This window comes from Rattus rattus, chromosome 1, assembly GCF_011064425.1.
Source record: "Rattus rattus isolate New Zealand chromosome 1, Rrattus_CSIRO_v1, whole genome shotgun sequence".
NCBI classification, from domain to species: Eukaryota; Metazoa; Chordata; class Mammalia; order Rodentia; family Muridae; genus Rattus; species Rattus rattus.
This window is the reverse complement of record NC_046154.1, coordinates 180,270,961-180,277,964: the sequence shown is the minus strand read 5'-3', so window position 1 is coordinate 180,277,964 and position 7,004 is coordinate 180,270,961. Positions and strand designations below refer to the sequence as shown.

Sequence of the window (7,004 nt, the reverse complement as noted above, 5' to 3'; positions counted from 1 at the left end):
ATACTCTCATAAGTTTCAATGCCTTACATCACAATGTAATACAAATTACATTAGAATGTAATACAAATTACATTCTTCCTCATATTCCAAATCTAAGACAAGGATCTGGGCATCTTAAAAATGCCTTAGTGCTTCTCTTGATGTTAATACACCAGAACTCTATTGCATGTCTCAAATACAAAATATTATTTAACAAATGAGATGATTAGGGCTCTGCACCAAGGGGCAACATTTACTTCTTTAATTACCTTTTAGCATTAGATAGTCCTCTCTTTCACGTGCCTTTTAAATGTTGAGTGACATTGGAGAACTATATACTTCTTTGTGGACCTGAATCCATTTAAGGGATCGCCACTTAAAATGCCATTTTTCATGATTATATGCTAAAATGTAAAACAAAACTGTCTCTGTGTTAGAAAATATAATGAATTGCTTAGGAACGAATGAGTAATTTTCTGATAGATAAATGATTTTAAAATAGAAAAAAGAAAAAAGAGAATTTATTTTAAGTAAAACTTTGCTTCTACCCCATACAGCTGTATATATTTTAAGGTATAGATTCTAGACTGTAGTTTGAAGGAAAGAAATAGGGCAAATAAATTCCATGCCACTAGACACTTTAAAATACTAGATTTAGCAGCAGTCACATTAGCTTAGATAATGGGAGAATTTTTCTTCATTGAAAATGCTCTCTGTCGCTTAAGAACTTACTGAGGCAGCCTGCCATCTAGCTTTTTCACAGAAAAACAGGCTTGCAGACTGCAGATGAGAGAGTCTGGAGCAGAGACAGTTTTAACTTAGCCATTCCTAATTTATCTCAAGCGTTTTCAATTCATCTTCACTGCTCTGTGCACACAGGAACAGCAGATTGCCATCCCTGGGGAACAGAACGCAACCGGGGATCTAGAGAGCTGTCACATTCCAAGAAATATTTAAATTGTGCTGGTTTTCTTCTGGAGAGCTGAGCCCAGGGAATGAAAACTCTCCATCCAGTCGTAGCTTTGCGGGCAATAGATCAGAGGATATTGCCAGGCTCCTAATGGATTATTGTTATCGGGCAGGTTTTCTCTGAAGGTACGTAGCTATTTTCTCAATTCATTACCCTCTCCTATTTATCAAGTAATAAGCTAATGAGCTGGGAATCCAAACCTGCGAATAGAGAAAGATGTTAAGGAGTCAGTATTGACTGGGTAGTGGCACTTTATTGCTGCATGTTTGTATGGGAAATAATAGGATTCCTTTACTGAAGACGAGAATATAGACTTTAAATTGCTGTGTCAGCACAAAACAAGCAAAACCAAAACAAAACCGTGCTGCAGGCTGCATTATAATAAGTTCATATTAATTCTCCGGAGGATTTTCCTTTTGTAGCTGCAGCCAATAATGAGGGGGAAATACATACTTTGAAAACTTGCTCAAGCCTGTGTATTTTGGAACAGTCATTTTTTCTCTCTCTGTCTTAGCAAATACTTTCTATCAAATGCAGATATTAAATATGCTGTTTTCATGGCTCTTTATGCAGATATATGAATTTTGGATTTTTTTTAAATTTAGACAAACTCTAGTAGAAGTATTTCTGAGAACATGGTAAAGGAACACTTTGTGTTGCTGATCAATATTTCTGTGTTTGAGGGAAATTTATTAAGATTTTCTACTATGCCGTTAGCCAAATATATTGTAAAAATTATGTAAGTTTTTAGTATATAAGAATGTTCAGGCTGTCCCTTAAGTGGGAAAGGCTTCTAGCAAAGTAAAATATTAAAAGCTGACAAAGTTCTGAACAATAGCTGAGTTATTGAAAAGGGAGGGAGCAGCTTTGACTTACGTGAAGTGAAGCTTATTTTATGATGATCTATTGCAAAAAGGAAAGATGACTTCTCTTAGTGTGTTTATTAAAAGTTAAGGATGTATATGTAGGTGGGGTCAGAACAATCATCACAGACTTTAGAAGGCAAGAGGACATTTTTTTTTTTTGAAACTGCCGTGTTAGGAGTGTTCGATGCATTCTAACATCTCTTGACGGTGTCAGTGTGCTCGGTGAAAGCCACTGTGCTGCTGGTACTTTTCCATGATGAAAAATGACTATGAACCTCAATGGAATTGCAGGTTTATGTACTGTGAGGTATAGGATTCCAGCTGCTCTATTTGGACTGGAACACAGAGTTTATGTACACATCCTGGGTTAGTCATGGACTCAAGAGGAAGTGGTAGCTGGGCTTTGCAAGAGCAGTTAGTAACATTGGAGAAAGTATTAAAGTATTAGAAAAATGAGACAGACAGAGAGAGAGGGGGGAGGGAAGGGGAGGGAGGGGAGAGAGAGAGAGAGAGAGAGAGAGAGAGAGAGAGAGAGAGAGAGAGAGAGAGAGGGAAAAAGGGAGGAGGGAGAGGAGGGAGAGAGAGAGAGAGAGAGAGAGAGAGAGAGAGAGAGAGAGAGAGAGAGAGAGGAGGAGAAAGACAGTGACTTTCAGAGAAGCCCCCTTATGCTCACAGGGACTCAAAGGGGGAAAAATATCAAAAAGTATAATGAGAATAGAATCCCCAAACTCCACTTTTAGGTACTTTCTTCCCCAAACCTTTAGTGGAAATGAAGAATAGGAGTTAAAATTGAGGTTCGCCCGTGGATACCTCCACTTGGCACGCTCTACTCTTTTGTGGAACCTCTTATTCCGCTCGTTTGCAGTCTTGCTTTTTTTCACCAATGATGGAAATCTCCACTTTAAATCTACGAAAGAACATTTTTTAAAGTGCCCAATTGCTTCCATAACTCAGAGTTTTCCAAGCCAATTGCTTATGAATGTTACAGTACAATGTGTGTCCATTTTATCTTAAACAATGACTCTCCTAAATTTTTCAACTTCTGTCATAAAGAGCTATTGGAGAGTTATTTAAGTAGCACATTTTATTTGTTGGAAAGTACCAATGTATAATAAAGGTCATTTTGTCAACACTGAGCACTGGGAAGATATAATAGTAGCTAAACAATGTTATTAATTTACTTTAGAACATTATATGGATCAAACACATTTGAAAACAAACCACAAATTAAAATTAATATTCTTATCACCCTGACCTCATGTTCACCTTTCTTACTACAAGCATGCCAGCACCTTCCGCCTTCCCACAAGATGCATTTACTTACACAGATATTTAAGTTGGCTCAACTTCTTGTTCTAGCACTAAAAGTTATTTTGTTTCATCTTATGGTGAGTTCATTGCAAGATATATGACTGTAATTTCATTTTATTATTTGCTACTAAATAATGTTTATTGAGTACTTGTGATGGGTTTGCTGCTTCTCAGCAACATGTAGTAGGAAAACATGTAATAATATTCTGTCCTAAATCAAAAGGTTTATTAATATTTCAGAGCCTCTAATTGGATCAAAGAAAAGGGGATATTAAGCTGTCTATTTGGTGATCTTTTATGTACATATAATGTATTGAATGTCTAATATCTTGTCAGTGACTTGCATTCGTATTTCTGGTGGACACGTGCAGATGATCTGGTCCATTTCACCTCCTCTTCTAACTTTACCCTGTAATGTGAAAGGAACATAAGGAACAGAACATTGGGTTGAGGCTAAAACTAATATCATCAGATATAGTAAGGAAGTTTGTCTAAGTTCCTTGATCTCTATATTCCTCTGGTCTCAGTTAGGTATGTGCAATAATGATACTTAGCTTTAAGAATTTGTTTGTGGAGTTCACGGATTCAAGTATCAAAAAAATTCTATCATAATCTATACCTAATAAATGGTACCCATCTCAAAGGCAAATTTATCACAGCCTTTTAAGTAAGGGACATTTACGATCCCACGGAAGTTACTTTGACTTTACCCTTTGTCAATAATACGTGTGTGTTGGCTTGTGTTTGTACTAGTATAACTATTTTATGTAAGAAATTAAATATTGACAGTGGTTTGTCTATTGGTATTACAGTACTTATAGGTGTGCCAAAATATTGCACATGCCAATATAAGATTAGAAATTGTTTAGTTTAGAAACTAGCAGGCACTTTCTATATGGGTCTCAAACAGTTAAATTATCAGTCGTAACTTATCAAGGAAAGCAGCTATAACTGCGTCTCATTTCTCTTGTACCTCCTCCCAAAGGACATAACAACAGAGGACAAGATGATAAATCCTCTTGCTCATTAGATTTTTCTCTTGTAACCATTTTATTTGTATTCTCTTTTGCAAGTAGCTCTACTCGGGAGATGTCCTCACATTCTGACTTAGAGCAATTGAAGGATGCAAAACCTCCCCTCAGGGAACAAATACATGAAATAAATACAAGTAAACTAAATAAGAGTGTTCACCTCGAAAAAATATCAAGTACTAATTATGGATTCCCCTCACTCTACACTTCTGAATTTCTCCCCACCTTCACCCCAATCTGGATAGAGCACCTTTCTGTCCTTCATTAGAAAACAGGCTTCTAACTGATAATTCAAAAAACAATAAATATACAAAAGGATAAAACAGAACTAACACATCAGAAATCAGAGATCCACTTGCACACATTCAGAAATCTCGGAGAAACACTAGACTAGAAGCCATAATTTTTAATCAGAGGACCTTATATGAATGAATGTAAGCCAAATATATGCTTCCGCAGTCTCTGTGAACAGATCAGATTTTATCTATTGATCTTCTATTGGCGTCCTCCCTTCCCTCTGGCTCTTGGACTCCTTCTGCCTCCTCTACCATAAGATGTCCTGGGCCCTGAAGGAAGAAATGTAATAGACACATTCCATTTAAAATTGAGTGTTCCAAGATCACAAACTCTTTTTATAATGTCTAGGTATGGGTCTCTCTGTTTGCTCTCATCTGTTTCAGTTGGAAGTTTCTCTGTTGATAGCTGTGCAAGTTACTAAACAATGAGTATAGCAGAATGTGATTACGTGTCATTTTATTGCTACTTATTTGTTTGTTTATTCTTATAGTAGTAGTGTTTGGTTTTAGATTTCTGGGCTATCTATTCAGGAGTTGTCGGTCACCTACGTAATGCTGACTATGGGGTTCATCTAATGAAGTAGGCCTAATCAAATTGCATATTGGTTGGTTACTCCCATAAACATTGTGCCATCATTGCTTTAGCATATCTTTCAGGGAGGACACCACTAAAAATCAAAGGATTTTTCTCTGTTTTGGCATTTGTGGGTTTTTTTTTTTTGTATGCAGTAATGCTTCGTGCACTAAATACAGTAGGACATAAGGGTTAATGCTCTATGTAAGAAACATCAGATTTCTCCATCTTCAATGGGTTGAGTGGTCACGTCTCTAACAGTGGAGCATTGCTGTCAGGTTAGCCTCGCTGGAGAACATCCTAAAGTCTCACCAGCATCCTGGGTTAATTGAGGAATTCCTTGATACCCCTTTGGTATTGATAGTTTTACTTGATGACAAGAGACATTTTTCTGAATTTCCGTCTCCTACATTATTTGAATACATTTAGATTACTTCAATATATGTGTATATTTTAGCAAGCTTTTACTATATTGTTTCCATACTACTCCTCAAATAACCCTTAAATTTAAGAGTCTTTCATTCCTCTTCACTTAATCCTCCTATTCTAGACACTCCCATATCCATTCATAACGTCTATTTTCCCTTCCTAACATGATCTGTCTGTTCACTCTCATCCTTTATTCTATAATTAACCTCTGTGTTTCTATGAAGTATAGCTTGGTTATAATTGCCTTAAGAGCTAATATCCACATATAAGGGCAGAATACCATATTTGTCTTTCTGGATCTGAAATCCTTCACTCAGAGCGATTATTTCCTGTGCTATCCATTCACTGGCAAGTGCCATTATGCAATTTGCTTTATCAGCTGAGTAATGCGCCATTTTGTATGGCTGGCTGTTTTTTTATTTTTTTTTTATTGTTATTTGTTTGGTTGCTTTTGCTTGTTTTTTTTTTAACCCGTTCATTTGTTGAGTGACTTCTAGATCATTTCCAAATTTTATTTATTATGAATAGCACTGCAGTGAACATGGTTAAGGAAATACCTCCTTTGTAGGATGATATGAAGTTTGTGTATGTGCCCAAGAGTGGTATAGCTGCATCTTGAGGTTCATTGATACCAACATTCCTGAGGAAGTTCATTGATACCAATATTCCTGAGGAAGTTCATTGATACCAACATTCCTGAGAAAATTCCATGCAACTTTCCATAGTATCTCAATGAATTTGTAGTTCCACCCCCAATTTTAGTTTGGGTTTTTTTGTTGTTTGTTTGTTTGTTTGTTTTTTAATCTTAGCCACTCTGAAGAATGTAAGGTGAAGTGGCAAAGTAATATTGATTTGCATTTTTCTGATGGTGAATTTTTTCATTATTTCACCTTTGAATTTCATCCTTAGAGAATTTGCTGTTTATATCTCAATCCCATTTTAAAGTTGGGATTTTTGGATATCTAGATATTTTAACTATATATTTTGGATATTAATTCTCTATTAGATGTGTAATGGTTAGAAATTTTTTCCTGTTCCGCAGACTGCTGTTTTGTCCAAATGACAGTCTCCCGTACCGTGAATCAAGTTCTCAGTTTCATGTGTTTTAATAAGAGTAGCATTTTCAAGTGTGAAGGTTGAGGTAGATGCTGGTCATGACTATGACTTTAACTCTTCACGAAACAATATCCATGGTAGATTTGCCTTCACTTGGGTCTCAGAGCTACTGAAAACATGTGTGTCTGATTTTCTCAAGTATCTTAGATACTCAGCATACATAGAAAATTTACTTAATATCCTGTTTTATAACGATGTAAAATAGAATACTGCCTGCTATTGAAATTCTGTAGCCCGAGCAACAGATAATTACTTGGAAGCATAAGTCAAGAAGTTTATACTATATTCTAACTCTTCTGAAGCTTGGACATACTGGCAATATTGTTTCATTCTAGTATTCAGATGTTTTATGTTCCCATTGCCAGTACTAACTTTATCTGAAAATGCCTCCAGGTTCATTCATCACAAAACAATATACACATGTGACCTCAC

The 7,004-nt window shown here is 36.1% G+C and overlaps 1 long non-coding RNA gene across 1 annotated transcript in view; it reads left to right on the top strand.

The window, feature by feature from the left end:
- The first annotated feature begins 781 nt into the window (after positions 1 to 781).
- The window catches only part of LOC116908611, a 751,718-nt gene continuing 745,495 nt past the window's right edge, over positions 782 to 7,004 (top strand). Inside the window, exon 1 of the long non-coding RNA XR_004389000.1 lies at positions 782 to 1,074. This is a non-coding gene — a long non-coding RNA (uncharacterized LOC116908611). The remainder of the gene's footprint in view (positions 1,075 to 7,004) is intronic.